At 38.8% G+C, this 20,721-nt stretch overlaps 1 protein-coding gene across 2 annotated transcripts in view; it reads left to right on the top strand.

Moving 5' to 3' along the window:
* NAV3 (neuron navigator 3) overlaps window positions 1–20,721 on the top strand; it is an 850,089-nt gene that overhangs the window by 9,598 nt on the left and 819,770 nt on the right. The window contains exon 1 of one of the 2 annotated variants that reach the window (XM_074402524.1): window positions 10,008–17,113. The exons of the other annotated variant lie outside the window; for it this stretch is intronic. The gene's annotated coding sequence lies outside the window, so the exon portion shown is untranslated. Of the gene's footprint in view, window positions 1–10,007; window positions 17,114–20,721 lie in introns of those variants that run through there. 2 annotated transcript variants of the gene reach the window in all.

Raw genomic sequence — 20,721 nt, 5'->3', positions numbered from 1 at the left:
TGCTAATGCTCTTTTGAAGGTCTCCTCTTTATGGCCTCAACCACAAAGGCTTTTCTGCCTACAGCAGATAAACTCTCAACAATGTCACAGGAAGTTGCATGAGAAATTATGCCATTACCTGTAACTTTCCCCCTTTTTGCCAGCTAACTAAAAATGTTCATTTGGGATATTCCCACAGGGTAAATGTCTTTATCATACTTCAGATTTTTTTTTTTTCTTTTTGTTCAGAGTGGAAAATGCATTTCATGAACTTTTAAGTAAGTTTCTTGATATTAGTGCTTGTTTATTGTATATTAAGAACTGAGGTGTGGTTTTGATAGTAGTATGGTTAAGGTCCCAGAAATACCTGAACCTGGCCTGCCAATCACCTCTGTCTTTGTATAGAGTCCCCAGGGAAGATGCATGCAGGAATAGCAGTCAATTGATAATCAGAATACCAATGTATTAATAGCTCGAGATGGTGTCAATTATCCATAATACAGGGCTCTTTGGTAAAAGGTCATTTGGAGCACATATTTTTGGCTTGTGTTTCTATATGTGCATTTTCAATATGGATCCCCTCTAGCCTAGCCACAGCTCAGGAAAGAAGTCAAAAGAAATAAATGGTCATGCCCTGAGAGGGGTTCTAATTTCAACTTACCAGGCATCTTCAATTAGGAGATTAAAAGAAGGCAAGAGAGAGTAGACTTTAGTTTTATGTTCTTCAATGTTTAGTGACATTGTCTACCAATATTTAGAGTCCAGTCAGTGTTTTCGGATCTGACATATAAAAGGAGCAACTGATCCTTTGAAGAGGATGGACAGAGATTGTCCTGGAGAGGAGAGAAAGTTCCAGTAGAATGGGTACAGGTCAATCTGAAACTCTAGGAATAAGAAATGTTTCACACTTTGGACTTCTTCATATTTTAGAAAAACAATAAGATTTATGTTTTTATGTCTATTTTCAGTTTTATGTACACATATACATACATACACACTATACTTAATATAGCAACCTCAGTGTGGCCTTGATTTAAACCGTTTCTTTAAGAAAATACATAAACATGTACAATAAGTGGATGTAATGGCATATTGCCTTCCTACCCCATGTCCACATCTCAATCTCCAGAACCTGTGAATATGTCGTTTTTCATGGTATATTAGTCTGTTATCATGCTGCTAATAAAGACATGCCCAGAACTGGGTAATTTATAAAGGAAAGAGGTTTAATGGACTTAGAGTTCCACATGGCTGTGGAGTCCTCACAATTATGGTGGAAAACAAAGGGGAAGCAAGACACATCTTACCTAGCAGCAGGTAAGAGAGAGTGTGTGCAGGGAACTCCCTTTTATAAAACCATTGGAACTCCAGACTTATTCATTACCATGAGAACAGTATGGGGAAGCTCCACCCCCATGATTCAGTTACTACCCACTGAATCCCTTCCAGGACATATGGAAATTATGGAAGCTACAATTCAACATGAGATTTGTGTGGGGACACAGCCAAACCAGATCACATAGTAAAAGGGACTTTGTTGATGTAACTTAGGTTTAAGGCCTTGGAGATGGGGACATTATCCTGGATTATTTGAGTGGGCCCAATCTGTTTACATGGGTCATTGAAAGCAGAGGATCTTTTCCACCTGTGGTCAGAGGATATGATGATGGAAAAATGGTCAGAGGAATGATTCCTTTCTGCCTTTGAAAATGGAAGAAGAGAACTTGGTAAAAAAAAAAAATGCAGATGGCCTCTAGAGGGTGAAAAATGTAAGGAGACGTATTCTCACCTAGAGGCTCCAGCACAGAAAGCAGTTTTTCTAGCACTTTGAATTTTAGCCCAGGGAGAACTCTGTTGAACTTCTGACTTCCAGAACTATAAGATAACACATTTGTGTTTTAAGTCACTAAGTTCATGGTAATTTATTACAGAAGCAATAGAAAACTAATACAGTGGGATAAAGAACTGTAGTCTTATTTTATTTCAGGTCAGGTTATGAAAAACTTTCAGATTTTTAGAGCTCTGGGGTTATGAATTGCATGGGATTTTAGACCTGTAGAAGGAATTGGGAATCTTGGTATTTTAAATGAATGATCTTATTGGGTTTGAATTTTTAATTCTAGGAGAGAGAGTTCCTTAGAAAAATGTTTCTTGATTGTTTGTTACTGTCCCATTACTTCAGCCTTCGGTAATTTTGTTTTTTAAAATTTGTATTAACTTCTATTGCCTTTATTGATCTTACACTGGATGATGATTTGTCTGACCAACTTGGCTGATCATGGACCTTGGTTCACTGTATATCAGATTAAGTAGGAAGGGCCTCACGCTCTAAAGTACTGTGCAAATGTACATTGGTCCTTGTTGATTCTTTTTATTATTGAACACCTGCTTTCCGTCCCTCCTTCCTTCTAGGATGGTTGGGGGTTGGAGGGGAGGAAATACTGCAGGGTGATTTTGTGAGTGTGGCAGCGGTACTGCCCCTTTCTCTGGCTGCCAGAAATCCCTTCCTGTACTCAGGCTTTACAATGCGTGTGACTCCAACGGAGGTGGCAACTGGGGTGAATGTTTCACCACAAAAACACTGGACATTCTTGGGCTTGCTCATGTTCCTCATTGTTAGCCACCAAATTGCATGAACATTTTAAGCGAGGAAGAGAGATTATCAGCGTTCTGGTTCTTCTCTTGGCAGAATCCAGGGCAAAGCCCACATATGGAAACTTGCTGAGAAAATACCTCATAAAGTATAAGGCATATTTTAGCATATAGGGCAGCCATTCACATTACAAATGCAGTATTTGTTTTTCTTGTGATGCTGTGCCATTGTAGTATACTGCATTATTATGAAATGACTGTGGCTGATTCATATTTGAAGTTTATGTTTTCAGTGATATATTTCAGAATGATGATATTATCTCTGATTCAAATTAAAATGCCAACTCTGAGCGTGCACCTTATACCATCCTTAATCTGTAACTGAATCTTCAGGAACATCAATTGTCCTATTGATCCCTTTGATGTTCAATCATTAGAGGAATGTCTCAGTGTGTCTGAAAATTATGCATGTATTGTTTTTCCTTCATTTTTTAATAGAAAACTGATAGGTTTTTAACCATAGTTTATAATCAAGTAAGTCCAAACTTCCTTGCTGAAGACATATATCTTCTCTTTGCCTTAACATCCTCATTGTCTCTATCCCCAAAAGGCTTTGTCTTCCCAATATTTTTGGTATGATGCATTTGAAATTTTTTCTTTGCTTTTGATAAAAGTGATTGCAATTCAAACACTTGCAACTTGACAACTTGCTCTAGGCAAGTGATGTCTTCATAACAAATAACAAGATGGTTGGCCAGGCATGGGGGATCATGCCTGTAATCCCAATACATTAGGAGGCTGAGGAGAAAGGATTACCTGAGCTTAGGAGTTTGAGACCAGCTTGGGAAACATAGTGAGACTCCATGTCTACCCAAAAATAAATAAATAAATAAATAAATAAATTTGCTGGGTATGGTGGTGCATACCTATAGTCCCTGTTACTTGGGATGCTGAGGTGGGAAGATTACTTGAGGCCAAGAGGTCGAGGCTGCAGTGAGCATTGATAGCATCCTTGTATTCCAGCCTGGGTGACAAAGTGAGACTCTGTTTTAAAAACAGCAACAAAAAAAATATGTCTATTTATGTCAGAGTTTTAGATAACTTAATCCAGATCATGGGCTCAAGTAAAAAATTTAGCATATTGGGAAAGCTGCGAGAAGTTTTCTCACCTGAAGTCTATTCTGGAATTGCTATAGTACATGATTATGATTTTGTTTCAATGCTTATTGATTCCACTGATTTTTAGTTGAAGTACTTGTTTAAAATAGTTGCAGAATCTGGAGAGTGCCTTTTTCTTCACCTTGCAGTGTATCATGCTCAGGCTAGCTGCTGAGTGGTGAGTTTGGCGAGGGGGAAGGATGTTGACCTTTATGAGTTTATTTCTAGTATATGAAGTACGACTTGTGCAAAGGGGTAGTGCTGTATAAAAGTATGAGTATCTGTAGAGAGGAGGAGATAAAGGAGGAGAAATCTGGGTAGGAAATGCTGAAGGCTTAATGAGGAAGTGGCATATGAACCATGAAGGGTGGTGTTTGGACATGCAGAGATAGAAGGAAAGATATTCTAACTGGGAAATGGGGTAGTAAAGAATTCAGGCAAAATTCTGTTTACCCCATGCATATGAGCCTTTAGGATTCGCCTTCACCTTTCCCTGCTTTGCATCCAGTTGTCGTCACTACACCTTCCGGCCATACTGAGCTATAGGGAGTGTCCTGCAGGTGTCAAACTCCACTTTGGAACTGTGTGAACAGGTAGAATTTCTGTACAATGAGACTTTCATGTGGAGTTTTTCAGTCAACTCATATTAAGGTATGACAATTGCTCTTTGTGAGTGACTTCATAGTTGTCCAGTCTGGCCAACCACAAAGTGCTAGCTTTTCAAAGTTTGTATTTAAGGGATGTGTATTGCTTGACTCCACTAATGCCACTTGTCCAATGCCTCTGCTTATTCTCAAAGCAGATGTATTCTGTTCAGTGCTGAAAAGACAAGGATGAAAGACAAAATAGTTGCTTTTGAGCTCACCACGGATGAGAAACTAACATTTTTTTTTTGTTTTTACTTTTTTGAAAATATAAAACATTCATAGTTGTACTAAATGTATGAAGAAGGTGCATGAAAACAGAGGTGGGTGTGACAATTCTGCCTGGTGGCTAGGCATCAGGGAAGAATGCCCAGAGAAGAGATGCTTGAGCTGAGTCATGAAACATGAGTGGGAACCTGCCAGATGGACACAATGGAGGGGGATGTTTCAGGATGTGACTGCAAGTGCACAAAGGCAAGGGAACATGAAAAGTTTGGGGACAGTCGGTCCACAGGAACAGAGCTGTGTGCATGGAACACACACAGCATGATGAAGCTAGAAGGGTAGGCAGCCCATGTAGTATATAAATTCTAGATCAAGGGGTTTATGCTTTATTCTGGAGGTAGCAGTGATCATTGCAGTGTGTTAAACAGGGATGCCATATATATATTACCTTTGAGAACAGGTATCAGGATTATAACATTTTAATGTAAAATTGTTCAATGCAGAAGAAATACTAAGTGTCAGCTAAGAGCTGAGGGTTCACAATATAACCTTTCTTATAGGTGCTATAAATGGGGTAAAATTAATTTCTCCATATTCAGTTTCTTCATCTGCAAAGTGGGGATAATAGCAGCTGTCTCTGAATTGGTATGAGAATTAGATGAGCTATTATTGCTAAACAACCCAACTATTATAGTAAGTGCAATAATCATGTGCATTTACAACGCATTCTAATTTTATTAAGAATAGTGACTTAAGTGTCCAATGAGAAGTTGGCAATGTGAGAACTGAAAAGGTCCTTGAAAGTCAATCACAGTCTGTATTTTGGCTTACTGATAAAGGCCAGAAGCTATCAGCTGAATTTTAAATATTTCTTAATCTGAGGTTGTTTTGTTTACTGGACTGAGCCAAAGATGACTGGAAAATGAGAAATGGTAGAAATTAGAAATGTACTGTAGTGCAGCAAACAAATAGCATCTGGGACCCTGACTGGGATTAGCCTGATTCAGGTGAAGTCATTGAAACTCCACCACACAGTTAATATTAAGGTAGAATCATCACAAAGAAATTTACAAAACACAGGGAATGTTTGAGGTTGGAAGAGCTTTACCACCATAACTCAATTGGCCCAGATCAATATGAGCTGAAGTCTGGGGCACCAAAATAGTACAAAGGTTTGCCGTGACTTCTGCTGGCCTTTGAGGATGAATAATAATTAGTAAAATGTGGATAGTCATAAAATTGTATGTTTGAATATTCACTTAAAAATCTCTCATGTACTATACTTAGTAACTTAAACATAAATTTAATTTAAAAATTTCAGGAAAGAATGAGGCTCAGATTTAGTGCTTCAGCTGGTAAAAATGTATTAGTGAGTGTGTGCAAAGTATTTCACAAACTGCCATGCACATTCTAACTATATGGCAACACCTATACGTTAAATATATATTTATATTATATATTGCATATAATATCTATATATCATAGGTTTTTCTGTTATTAATCTCATTTTTAAGAAGTAGACTGATACTTCATAGCATATCTATGATTTTGTTAATTAATAAGTATGCTTTCTTTGCTATTTAAAAGATGTTTTGAATTATCTCCCTATCACTTTAGCAAAATTTAAGGTAATAACCGTTATAATTTTTGGCAGGAGAGTGATTTTATTTCCCTTCCTCTCCAGTTAATATTGAAACATTCTATTTTATTGGATAGATAAATATAAACAGCAGGACAGGACTTTTATTTTTTGTGTTTTGTTTTGTTGAGACAGAGTCTCACTCTGTTGTCCAGGCTGGAGTGCAGTGGCATGATCTCAGCTCACTGCAACCTCCATCTCCTGGTTCAAACAGTTCTCCTGCCTCAGCCTCCTGATTAGCTGGGACGGCAGGTGCACACCACCATGCCCAGCTAATTTTTGTATTTTTAGTAGAGATGGAGTTTAACCATGTTGGCCAGGCTGGTCTCAAATTCCTGACTTCAAGCAATCCACCCACCTTGGAGGACTTCTGTATGTCCTTGGAGGACTTTTAAATATTTGCAACTTCTCATATAATCTCTCAAATGTTATACAAAGGAGCAGTCAGACCTTGGCCCTTTTTGCTGAGCAGTTACTAAAGATTAAATGATGAATAATTGCTACTCTCCCAGTGATGTGAATCACTAGTACCAAAGGAAGGAGCAGTAGAAGTTTTTAATGAGCCAGCGTTGTTAATAAAAAAAGAAGTGGGTGGTAAATTATGTATCTAAGCCCTTGAAAATTAACCTCCAGCACATGCTGTTAGTTTCTTTCTTTCTTTCTTTCTTTTTTTGCTTAGAGTTACAGTTTAATTTTTTGATAAAGCAGTTTATTGCCCTCTAAAAGATACTTAAATTAGAAAAAAAAAATGTTTCTTTTGTGTTGCTTACCCAAAAGGAGCAATTTATCAATGGCCACATTGTGGTTGATTTTTTCATTTGGATTCTGAATCCCCTTTTAGGGTTCTTGTTAGGAACCTGTATGGATTTATTTGCAGAGTAGCACACACTGAATTGGACTTAAGGATGAAGTGAATTCCATCAACTAGAAGGATGACCTTGTAGACAGGAAAAGATTTCATTATATGTCTTCCCTGCTATCAGTGTAATAGAATTTGTGTTGGATGCCTGATGTTCAGACCTTTCTTTTTTATTTTTGCATGAGTTCTATAAACAAAGATTGAAATGTAGCATCTAGACGGCAGACAATAAACTGACTGAGTTTTGATTGTGAGGATTGTAGCACTACATTTTATTTTCCCTCCTGTCATGCTTGGTAAATAAATAATCCCGTTTACATTTCAGCCTTCAAAACATGCTTGCATCTTTGGGCACGATGGGAATACCATGTGTGTACGTAGTTTTATGGTCAGAATCCTAGTTATGTGGATTTTTATGTCTTGGATATGTATCCAACTAGTGTGAAGTCGGGTATCTTATGCAGGTATTAAAGCTTTGTTAGACCCAGAGAAGATGAAATAGAGGAGGACGAAATACTTTATCAGTTTCTGTTTCTGGTAGCAACACAACCCACTGCTGCTGTATGCTAGAGAGGGAGACTTTGGAAGCTACTTTGGAAGCCACAAAATGATCAAGCCAAATGGTAAAGTTCTAACAGTTTACTGCTAATTGATTCGCTTTATGTATAAGGAGGTGCAATTATATGCTATTCCAGCCAACTCTCTCTGTGTTTAAAGCTTGTCTGACTTTCAAACCAGATTAATTCCCTTTCTGTTTGCCTGTTCAAAAAAAACTTTCCCCCTTGTACAAGGGCCTGATTAATTTGACCAAGGACCTAGGCCATGACAGCCAGCTGTGACAATAGGGGGTAAATTAAAATAGCCTATGGCCAGGGTCAGACCATCTCTGAGAGATAATAGAAGAGTCCCTAAGGCCTGGCGAATGAAAGTGCTCAAATTCTATTTTGGACTCTGGTTAGAAACAATCTATAAAAAGGTAGCATTTAAAGTACATGAGAAGCAATAAATCATTTCCTCTTTCTACAAATTGGTTTAGAGAAAAATCTCTAGGACTACAAAAGGATATTTTACTGTTTCCATGGCAGTTTAATATCAATAGGTAATACATATTTGGTATATATTGTGTTGTTACATTTATATAATTCTTTTGATATTTTTTAGAAGGCCTTTAGCATATGATAGCTTCAATTTTGGAAGGTACACATCATAGTACATGTATTTGTCACCACTTTACATGTGACTAAACTGAGGCTTGTAGTAAAGTTCAGAAGTTTGAGTTCACAAAAATGATTCGTGGTAGAATGGAATTAGAAGCCAGCACTAATTTCTATACTTTTGAACTAACATCTATGATTCAGAAAGGCATGTAGTTTGTTAATGGCCACGTTGTGATTGCTTTTTTCATTTGAATTCTCAACTCCTTTCAGGGTTCTTGTTAGGAACCTGTGTGGATTTATTTGCAGAATAGCACATACTGAATTTGACTTAAGGATTAAGTCCAATCCTTAATGGCAATGGGACAGAGATTCTATTATTCATTATTTCCAGGGCATTCTTAACTATGATAGGATCTTAGTCACACCTCTACAATGTTGGGAGCAGAGATACGTATTTAAAAAGCAATAATAACAGTTGAAGGGAAAGAAAGCATAATCTACTTGTTTTCTTAGGGAGACATGAATGGAAGGAATTATTTTTACAGAAAGTGCTTCCATTCCACTTAATTTGGGGTTTCAAATGGGCTTCTGCAAAGTCAGTAGTGATAGTAAATTAGTAGTTACATGATGCAGTATCTTCCGTATTTCATAAATGGATCAGGTGTGATGATTTTTGTTTCCATTTTTATTATAAATGATCATTGTGAATAATGTGCCCGTTTTTCTCAGGAGTGTATGTATGATGTAAAGTGTCATCATGTTTTTTTCATTCTCAAAATGGACTAATAAAACCTACCTCTGGAATAGATTAATTCCTTATTATAGATGTTGAAATTGTATAAATAGGAATTTTCATCCTCTCCTTGAGTGAAGATTTATTATTCCAAACACAAACATTCCCAATCGAAGGGTTTGAATGTGTCCTTCAATCAGCTCAAGATCATTTTGTATAGCCAGCGTTCAATCAAATACCACTTTTTAATCAGCTAATTACATGAACCAGAACAGGTTTTGCTGCCAAATAAATGATGAGGGAGGAATAATTCTCTAAGTGCACATCCTTAAATATTTTCTTCCCCAACAAAATAGTCCTGTTAGGAAGCCATGCTCTCAAGGTTAAAGTGATACATGCTTTGGCCAGTTTCTCGGTTTGCTCTTAAACCTTGGTTGGAATTACATCTTGTGGGCACATGCTTGTTGGTTTTGTTTTAATTTTGAAATAGCTTATCACTATTTTAGGATGAATATGGGAACGTTTGAATGTGTTTGGGAAGGAAATTAGTTCCTGATTACCACCCCTGTCCCTGCCAATAAATTTACGAATCTTCATGTTTCTCTTTCTCCATTAATTTTTTCTTTCCATTATCCAGGTATACTGAGGCTCACGAGGCCAAGAACAGACTCAAATGAGAAAGATATCACAACACTCCTATTGGACATCATCAGTTTGCCATAGGGACAATTTCCTGGCCCTCTTAGATAAGAGTATTCAACTTTCCTATGGTCCATCTTTAAAGCCATGTTCTTGTATACGGCTTTAGATATTTCTAAAATATCTAAACTTGTAATCCTACAAAGTTAATAGTACATATGTTCATCTAATGGAGGCCCAGGGAGGCAAAAAGATTTACACAAGCAGGTTAGTGTTGGAGCAGAGACAGGAATGCAGGTCTTTTTTTTTTTTTTTTTTTTTTTTTTTTTTTTTTTTTTTCCCTGCCAGATCTTTGGATTTAATCTAGGAAAGTCAAAAGTAATACAGTTGCCAAGGTGAAATAATCTATTCATCTTCCTACTTAGAGTGTAGTCCCAGTTACAATAGGAATTCCTATCTCAGTTAGGCATCTATTACACTGAGCACACACAACAAATATTTTTAAAGCTTCAAGAGTTGAGAAAATAACAAACTGTTCCAATCCAGGGGCTACTGGAAGAGATGCTATAGCTTTTTTCCATCACTTTCCATTTTTTGTTGCCCATTTCTAATAGTTGTTGGTTTTTTTTTTCTTTTTTTTTTGATACCAGTAGATTTTTCATCTGAGCATTAGGAAAATAGCAGAGGTTGATAAGATTTTCTCATGTCAACAACCTAGCATATTACTGGGAACGTGGGAACACACAGTATTGGGGCACACAATATATTGATAAGGGGCTTGGTATAATGCCCATTCTTTTCTCTCTGCATCTGCGTATTGTAGGCAGGCCTTTGGATGTGGAGGCCACTTGGCTATGCTGAAGTTGATGTGGCTGGGTCAGTATTTGTGGGATAATGTGTAGTCTCATCTTCAGTGAGTTTCGGAAATCTTTTTCCACTAGCTAGCAAGAAGCCTGTTTGGAAGTTAATAGGCCAAATAGGGCTTGTCCCTAAGAGTTAGGGAAAAGGCAGAACTAGTTTCAGGGAGGAACTGACAATATCTTCTTCTGAAAAGCAATGGTAGTAATTACCATGGCAGGTCAGGGATGTCAGCCACAAATTCTGAAGTGTTAACATGGAACGCTACAGTAAAGCATATCAATTTGAAGTACTCCTAAAAATGGAATAAGACTATAAATGCATGCCCTAAGGTTCTCATGGCAGTTTACAGACACAAGTAGGAAACTGTGCTGAAATCTCAGATTTCATACTAAAAGTGAACATAGATTCTGTACTTTATAATTTTTGCTCTATTACCGCAAAATAAAAAATCTAGAAACCGGAACCTTATTTATACTGGGACATTACTCTTGTGTTCTCTGGTATACCTCTCTGGATCATTTCCAGAGAGTTTTCACTTCTCAGTTTTAGTCATAACTCTACTGAAGAAAAAAAAAACTTAATCTAACTTTTCAAAAGGATCATACAAACAAGCTCTGTGGTGTTTGACTCATATCCAAAGCAAAGAATCAGTGTGGTATAAACTAGGAAAAATATCCAGTGACAATTTAAAAATTTCCAAGCTTGCTATTAGGTTTTAATGGAATTTTTACCCTGCTGGTGAAGCAAATAAAAACAAAAAGGAAATAAGTGAAACATTTTCTGTTGACAAGAGAAAAATACTGTGTAGTAGGAAGAATCTTAGGAGGCACGTTTGAGTACTGGCCAAAACTCATATGAACGTAGGATGTTAGGCGAGCCTGTAGTGTCTCTAGCTTTGTGACTATATAATTTAGTGTCTCTTTGTGGAGGTGCTGTTCAAACTTACAGTGGGTCATCAGGATAAACCTGGAGTGTCCTGGTGTCCTAGGCAAATTGGGCATCATGTCTTCAGTTCTTTTTATTTGTTGGCAAATGAGAAGGTTACATTGGGTTAGATGCTTTTAGGCATTATTTCATCTGTAAACTCAAAATTAAAACAAAGTTCAGTTTGAAGCATGAACAGGGGCAGGATTCCAGTTCTCCACCCTCTCTTCCATGCGCACCCCACCCAAGAACTCTGAGGGATCCTTGGCATGGAGTTTGAAAATTATGACATTCCATGGTTTATTCCACCCATTATTACCCCTCAGTTGGAATCGCATGCCACATCTTCATGTATAGATGATGTTTAGGTAAAAGCAAATCCTAACAGAAGAAAAAAGGATGCAATCTCATGTAAGATAACAGCATCTTCCTTTTCACCTTTGCTTGTTTATGCCTTTCCTTTTTAATAAATATTTCGTCTATTTGGAGGACGAGTTTGAGTTGAACTTTATTTCTTGTATCCTTTTTAATGTCTTTTATTTGAAAGACTTGAACCTGAAGACTGTAATTTTAGGCATGGACCCATATAGAGAGATTATTTCAAGAGAAATATTACATCAGATATTCTTTTGGGTGCCTAAGAAAGCAACTGGGTTATTACCTGACCATGCATAATCACTAAGGTGACTATTACAAGGTTGAGACCTTAAGCCATATGCAATGTAAAACTAAGGCTATATTCAGGAAGGTGTATGCAAGTCCTTAAGAAGCATCTCTGACTGGTATTTCCCCAGTGTGAATAATCAGTAGATTCGGCCATTTATTCTGTTCCATTGTTTCTCTGCTGTATTATTTTCCCTTCCTAGTCTATTGCAGATATCTCATCCATTTCCTGCACCCGATTTGGGAGTGTTGTTTCTAACACCACTCTAACCACTGTGTCTATATAGTACTCTCAATTAAAGCTGCCTCTCCTCTACACATATAACATCTAGGCAGCAGGAAGCCAAGTCCCTTGCAGAGGGAGTGGAATGAACTCACCGCCCCCTCCCATGTCACTGATGTACTTGCAGACACACTGCCAAGAGAGATTGTAATATTCTACCTACACTGGACATCAGCTGGAACAGGAGGGAGGGGAAACAGCTTTTATGATCACTCCTGGGTTAGTGGCTGTGATCAATATTGGCTGGTGCAGGCTCTTGAAATTTCGTGTCTCACACCTCACTGGGGATTATCTGGAGGCCCCTTATTATGGATGTTATCAAATTTGTAGGGTCGGTGGTCTTAGACCTGACCGAAGGCAAGTAGAAGTGCTTCTTGGCTGGGCGCGGTGGCTCAAGCCTGTAATCCCAGAACTTTGGAAGGCCGAGGCGGGTGGATCACAAGGTCAACAGATCAAGACCATCCTGGTCAACATGGTGAAACCCCGTCTCTACTAAAAATACAAAAAATTAGCTGGGCATGGTGGCACATGCCTGTAATCCCAGCTACTCAGGAGGCTGAGGCAGGAGAATTGCTTGAACCCAGGAGGCGGAGGTTGTGGTGAGCCGAGATCGTGCCATTGCACTCCAGCCTGGGTAACAAGGGTGAAAATCCGTCTCAAAAAAAAAAAAAAAAAAAAAAAAAGAAGTGCTTCTTTTTTTTTCTTTTTAAACATTTACTGGTTTATTATAAAGGGTATTACAAAGGATGTAGAAGAAAGGCACAGGACAAGGTATAGCGGAAACTTCCATGCCCTCTGTGAGTGTGCCACCCTCCTGGAACCTTCATGTGCTCAGTTATCTGGAAGCTCCCTGAACCCCATTCTCTTGGGTTTTATGGAAACTTCATGATTCAGCATTCCTTCCTGTAGGGTATGGAGCCAGACTCTCTTTGGAATGAGGGTCTTATGATACACAATCAGAAAGGCAGGGAAGAGTAGAGTCCTGCCTTGGGACAGATGAAAGGAGGGCAGGAGAAAGAGCGGTTTTATTTCCTCAGGCTGCGCATGAGGCTTAACACACCCACCATTATAACAAAAAACTGTAACAAGGGCTATGGAAGTTATGTACTGTGGCTTTCTTCTGCTTAGTTACCAGACAGCCTTGGGCCCAATGATATTCCTGGATAGATCTGCATATCTTCAGAATTCAGCTGCTTCTTGGCTGATGGTACTTCCCCTTCTGGTTCATTTAGTTGCCTGGACTATTTCAGGTACAATTATCTAGGAATGAGTGGTTAGAAGACAGTATCTATCTCCAGCCATTTGACATGCAGTAGGAAGCATACAGGTTGCGGCAGGTATAGAGCATTAGCTGCCATGGCATACTAGAGGGCTGCTGTATTAGTCCATTCTGGCACTGTTAAAAATAAATACCTGAGGCTAAGTAATTTATAAAGAAATATTTAATTGGCTCATGATTCTGCAGGCTGTGAAGAGAGCATGATTCTGGCATCTGCTCGGCTTCTGGGGAGGGCTCAGGAAACTTACATCATGGTGGAAGGCAAAGGGAGAGCCAGCACTTCACATGGCCAGAGCAGGAGGAAGGGGGAGGGGGAGGTACTACACACTTTTAAGCAACCAAATCTCATGAGAACTTGCTCACCATCATGAGAACAGCACTAAGGGGATGGTGCTAAACCATTCATGAAGGATCCACCTCCATGATCCAATCACCTCCCACCAGGCCCCACCTCCAACACTAGGGATTACAGTTCCACCTGAGGTCCGGGCAGGGACACAGATCCAAACCATATCACCTATGGTTGCTTGGAGAGGCACGGAGACTCCCTTAGTTACCGCCATCTCGCAAATATAGGTCACCAGCCATGATTTATTCAGTACCTACTATGTGTCATGTTTTCCCTACACTTTCCCATTTTACATATTAATAAAGTAGTATATTAGTATCTTATTGCTGCTGTAAAAAATTCTACCAATATAGTGGCTTAGAACAAGACACATTCATTATCTTACAGTTAGTTCTAGAGGTCAAAAGTTCTAAAGTCAAGGTGAGGTATAAGCAGGGTTGCATTCCTTCCAAATGCTCCAGGTTCTAGATACTGCCTGCACTCCTTGGCATGTGGCTCCTTCTTCCATCTTTAAAACCAGCAAAGTGCCATCTTAAGATCTCTCTCTCTGTGTCTAACTTCTATATTTGTCATTGCATCCTCTTCTCTTTCTTTACCTTATAAAGACCCTTGCAATTATATTGAGTCTATCTGGAATAATCCAGGATAATAATCCTATCTCAAGATACTTTAGCACATCCACAAAGTCTCTTTTGATGCATAGGGTAATAGTCAGAGGTTCCAGAGATTATGATGCAGGCCTCTTTGGGGATGGGGGCCAATATCTCTAACATCAATAATAATTGTCACCACCAGAATGATAGCAATAGCAAACATAGTATTAAGTTCATTTTATGTTGCAAAGCAAAGCAATGTCTTATTGTAATCTTCACAACAACTGTAAGGAATAGGTGTCAGTATCCTTATTTTACAGTTGAAGGCACTGAGAGGCAGGTAACTCGGGAAAGGTTAAGTACCTTGCCTGAAGTCACGCAGCTAGTCAGCTGCAGGAAAAGGATTCGAATCCAGGTTGTTTGATGTCAGTGCTCATACTTGTCACCACTATGCAACCCTATAATTATTACTGCTGTGGTACAGATAGGCCAAAGTGAAAAGAAGGCTCTTTCTCTAGGTCACACAGGCACTCAGCAAGGGAGGTGATATTCAAGTCGAATCTCTTGGAGGCTGAAGCCCCTGCCTTCAACGCTGATCTACATGTGCTGAGGACTGTTCTACCTCTGATTTTTGCTTTCAGCTGTAGTTTCTCTGACCTTTGTTTTGCATCTTTGTTTCATTTCCCTTTGTAATTAGTGCTGGTCCATCGGTGAAGTCAGCTGGAATAGGTTGCCCCTTTAGTCATGCTGTCACAGGGCTGAGGGTTAGCAGAAGAAGGCCTTTGGCTTGCAGCAGTGGAGCTGGTTTGTGGCTGCTGCCGCGCTCTGCACAAATGGAGTTCATTCTTGGCATGGTTTATTGTAGGTTGAGGGGACCACTAGCTGCCTCATTTGGACTACAGACCTTGACTTGCGTTGAATTTTAAATACAGGCCCTGGGATAGAAAAGCTAATGTTTTATGGAACCAGCTACCATGTAGTTACCATAACAACTCGGTAACCCTCATTCTGTCTTGGCTTGCTGCCGCCGAGTGTGATGTGCAGCAGTCATTCTGGCCAGCTGAAATGGGTTCTCACCTTATTCTTGTCAGGCTTATTGATAAATAGCTCGGTTTCATGACACATATTTGAAAGTCATTATTTTTTTTATGCTGCTGACCTTCCCTTAAGCTGCAGGTTGTATAAGGAGAAACTGCCTGAGCAATACTGTGATTGTGCTGCTTTTCTGTTCCTGAGATATTTTATTGTGAAATTGTATGCCTGTGATACCTCTGTATGTGTTGAGGGAGAGAGATAGTGAGGAGGGAAATGGGTAGATGAATGAATTCATGTTCGTGGTGCAGAGTATCATAGTAGTGTATTTCCGTCATCTGCAAAAGAAAAAAAAAACCTTTTGAAATAATGGTAATTTAATCTCAGTCTTTATACACTGAATTTGACATACTCTGAAAGAGTTGTGGGCAATACAATTGAAGAGGGGTTTCCTTTCTTTCTTTCACACATTTATTATTCACTAAACTATTTAAGTGTGAAACTTCCATGATAAGTAATCTGAAGTAGAGTTTAAATTTTGTGTATGGGAAAATAATGAGGTGGGCTGGTGGGAATTTGAGGGAACACTTAGCTCATTTTTTTCCCCATATTCTAGTAGGTAGAAGAGTGTTCCTTTCTGTTTCAGGAAGAGTTAATAGGTATTTCAGTTGTGGGGAGGCAAAGGCAGGGTGTTGATGCATTATGTATTCGTCTTTGGGAGATATAGATCTATATTTGGCCTACATGGCTATGAAAAGACCAGCATGAAGAAACCTATTTAACTGTTTCTTTCTGCATTTGGTCACAGAGCTCCTTTTTCAGAGAGGCGTCTGTGAACATCTCATAGAACAGTGTCATAGAATAATGTTCGGGAAATGGTGCTTTAGAGGTGTAATAATAGAAAGGAAACAAAAGTCAGGATTTCACCTATTCCTAACCCTCTCTGTAGTGATATACTGTGGAACAGATTGAGTACTTTTATTCTTTATTAAGGACTGATGCATTTTCTGTACTTCCCTCCCCAAATGTTAAAAAGGCCATTTCTTCTGGTTTGTGTTAGCCAAGACTCCATCTGTGCATTGAGTTGTGCAAATTGTATAACATTTTATTCTGCTTCTTCCCCTTCTCTCAATATGAGAGTATATTGCTAAGGGACACTATAAAGTCACCTTTTGAGAATTCTAAAGGAAAACAGTGACCACCATCTTTATAGGATAGCTAGAGTTCACTCTTCCAATGGATAAAAAGCACATTCACTGAAATCTGTATTATTTTTATTCTAATTTGTTCACTTTAAAAAGTAGAAGTCTAGTATGTAATAAACTCTGAGCTGTTTTTGTACATGGGAGAGAATTTAGAATAAGCTAATTACACTTTTCTTTTTTTAACAGTGAAAAAACTCACATCTAAAGAAGTGAGAAACCCAGTGTCACCGAGTGAGAAAACTAGATGTAGAATCTGAATCTCGGACTCCCCAAGGATGCATTTCCTTGTTTTGTTCTTGGTAATTTTAAGAAACTGAATTAAGCAAAAATATTTAGGAAAAGGTTATTAAACCCCTCTTAACAGTATCCCTCCTCCTTCTTCTTCCTTCTTCCTCCTTCCTCCTTCTTCCTTCCTTCCCCCTTCCTTCTTTCTTTCTCTCTCTCTCTTTCTTTCTTTCATTCTTTCTTGCCCTCCTCCTCCTCCTCCTCCTCCCCCTCCCCCCTTCCTCCTCCTCCTCCTCCTCCTCCTCCTCCTCCTTCTTCTTCTTCCTCCTCTTCTTCTTCTATCTTCTATCTTCTTTTCTTCTTCTGACTGATCTCACTCTGTCTCCCAGGTTGAAGTGCAGTGGTGTGATCTTAGCTCACTGCAACTTCACTTCCTAGGTTCAAGTGATGATTCTCTTGCCTCAGCCTCCGGAGTAGCTGGGATTACAGGGGCATGCCACCATGCCCAGCTAATTTTTGTATTTTTAGTACAGACGGGATTTCACTGTGTTGGTCAGGCTGCCCTTGAACTCCTGACCTCATTATCTGTCTGCCTCAGCCTACTAAAATGCTGGGATTACAGGAATGAGCCACTGCTCCCAGCTGACAGTATCCCTTCTTTAAAAGGTATGGCTTTCTAATACTTTGCCTGTTGTTTAACATACACACCTCTTTCCGAGCACTTTGGGAGGCTGAGGTGGGTGGATCACCTGAGGTCAGGAGTTCAAAACCAGCCTGGCCAACATGGTAAAACCCCGTCTCTACTAAAAATATAAAAATTAGCTGGGCATGGTAGTGGATGCCTATAATCCTAGCTACTCTGGAAGCTGAGTCAGGAGAATTGCTTGAACCCAGGTGGCGGAGGTTGTGGTGAGCCAAGATTGTGCCATTGCACTTAAGTCTGGGCAATAAGAGTGATGCTCCGTCTAAAAAAAAAAAAAAGATACAAATCTCTTATTAAGGTTGAAATTTTTAGGATGATTTTCTTCATATATCCCTATCTATAATGTTATCCGGTGTTAAATTATTTTTTTTCCAATCTAAAAGAGCTGGAAGATAGCATATTTGAGTAATGGGGTGGGCAGAAACCAGGTCATTGACTACTGTTTACTATATGCATGTTCTGAGGTTCATTTCTGGCCCAGCTAGGTTGCTGGATATTTAATTCCTTGTGTGCTAGTGGCCAGTATATTGTGTGTGATTTAGCACAGTCAGTAGCTTTTCTAATTCAGAACAGCCTTTGTGTACTGTGGTGTCTGTCTGTGGTTAATATTATTCAAATAACAAAGCCACTGGATGATTTTGAGGCAATTGTTAATCTCTGCCTGAAGCTTCCTCATGTCCCATTTGTTAGAATTTGAAGTCTTTATCTTTTCTCTCTTATCTTTTCTTTAAAATTTTTTTTTCTTTAACAACATTGTGTGAAATTTTGAAGTAACTAATTTTTACGTTTACATTCTGGTTAGAAAAGTAGATGTCCTAAGCAAGGGAGTTGGATTCATCCAGCACTGTCTATATTATTACCCCAAAGAATTGTCTGCTAGGAAAACTTGACAATGGAGAGCCCAAATGTATAAGCTCATTTAAAATTTTCAAGCAATATTCTTTCCTGCTGATACAAAATTAGATTTAGTGGCAGTCAACAACAGATAATAACTCAAAGTGGCATAACATGTCTTAAAATATTTTGGTCTTATACACACCGCAGGCAAAAAGAATAGCTGTTCATGTGTATTACTGCTGAAATGCTGACTTTATGTTTATTTTCTATAAACATAATAACTAGTTTCATGTGAGTACATAATTTCTAGGAAGAAATTAGAAAGAGTTGGAGTAAAGTGGAACATACATAAGAACGTATTTACCCACTGAAAATGTGCTTCCTGGTACACACTCACTCAATTTTTATTTTTAGGAAGGAAATTAGATAAAGACAATGTGTTAAATCCTTCTTGGCTTCAGAAATGTTAGTAGTTTGCATATTTTCTTAGGTGTTGTTAGCACGGTTACTCATTTTCTGGCATGATGTGGTGAAAGCATGTCTTTATGAAGATTAAAATGAAAAGAGATATAAGGATTTGGCTTTTTGAAAATCATCTCCCAAGGCAGGGCAGACAAAGAAATCATCTATCTTGCTTCAATGAAGCTATAAAAATAAGGCATGCTTCAGGCATAAATAGGATCAGAACCTAATGAGAATCAGACACCATAAAGCCTAAAAGAAACGTGTTGACACTGTCATTTCACATGTTTTATTTGCTGCCCCGATTAGCTGCTGAGCTAATGACTGTGTTATGTCATTAGTCTTTGGTTAGTGAGTATGAGTTGGCTTTTCCATTCTGGCCAACTCTGTCACTGATGGAATTGGGCTACCATAGAGATGGTGAAATTAACTGAGTTTAAAGCATGCCCTTTAGGTGGGTGTCCAGGCTTTTCTGTTCAGAAACCCAAACTGACCAACTGAGTTCCACAGAATGAGCCATGTGCTCTGTAAGTGTGGAGAATACATGTCTACTTTTAGCTTGCCATTTCTTGACAGGTGGTGGTTGTGAGGAGGTGAGGGATTGTGTGATGGAAATCTTCACATGAGTGATGTTTGAGTTGAGTCTTGTAGGGTCTATAACAGTTTGCAGGAGTCGTGGAGAGGCAGAATGTCATGGCATATGTAGGGTACTAAAACATGATGAAAGTGCTGCCTCGCTGGAGCCTAGAACTAAAGGTTGGAAGGGACAGTAAAGTCTCGAAGGGCAGACAGGAACTATATTATGCAGAACTCACATGCTCTGCTAAGGGTTTAGAAGAGTGGCACTGGGAAGAGCGATAGCTTGCATTTCTAAAAGAAAGTCCACCAGCAATATGGAGGATGAGTTGGAAGAGGGCTAAAACTTGAGAATAGGAGTTTAGTAAGGAAATGCATTCATTGGTTTATGTTAAAGGGGAGGAGGGCCCAATTTAGTGTAGTGGTAGTGGGGATGGAGAGGTGGAGATGGCAGGAGAGAAATTTATATGCTGTAATTGCCAAGAGTTGGTAACATTAGAAATGGGGAGTGAAGGATGGTAATGAGAATTAAATAAGTATATGACATCTGGCACATAGTAAGCACAAAATAAATGGAATGTGTAATTCTGTTGTTACCCATAATGGCAATCAGAAACATCTTGGAGATTCCTGTTTGTAGTAACAGTAACTCAGGACTTTACCCCTGTGTAGCCCCGTCTCCAAATACACATGCTGCTTTACAGGTTTCATACTATTGGCACTTTTCTTGCTATGGAGACTTTTCTTTACATGATGGCATGACAATAATATTGAAGTATTTTGTAGTGTCAATATCTTAATTTTCACTTGTCCTTAGCCAGTGACCTGCTACATTTTAAAAATACACTCAGATGTGGACCACATCTGTTTACTTCTGTGCTATCATTAAGAAAGTCCCAGCCCCCAATTAAAATTTGATTGTTTGCCTAGGGTATTATTCTGCAAGTATTTCCTTTCTCTTCGTGTCTTTAGAGCTGTATTTTAATCCTTGTATCAGACACAGTATTTCTGCCAATTTAGTAAGTTAGGTGATGAATCTATTTATAACTCTCTGGTAATACCAGCAAACTGTTCTTTGATAGGATATATTTCGTGTAAAACTTG

Source organism: Saimiri boliviensis, chromosome 7, assembly GCF_048565385.1.
Source record: "Saimiri boliviensis isolate mSaiBol1 chromosome 7, mSaiBol1.pri, whole genome shotgun sequence".
In the NCBI taxonomy this organism is placed as follows: Eukaryota; Metazoa; Chordata; class Mammalia; order Primates; family Cebidae; genus Saimiri; species Saimiri boliviensis.
The sequence above is the reverse complement of the archived record's forward strand: the minus strand, read 5'-3'. Positions and strand labels throughout refer to the sequence as shown.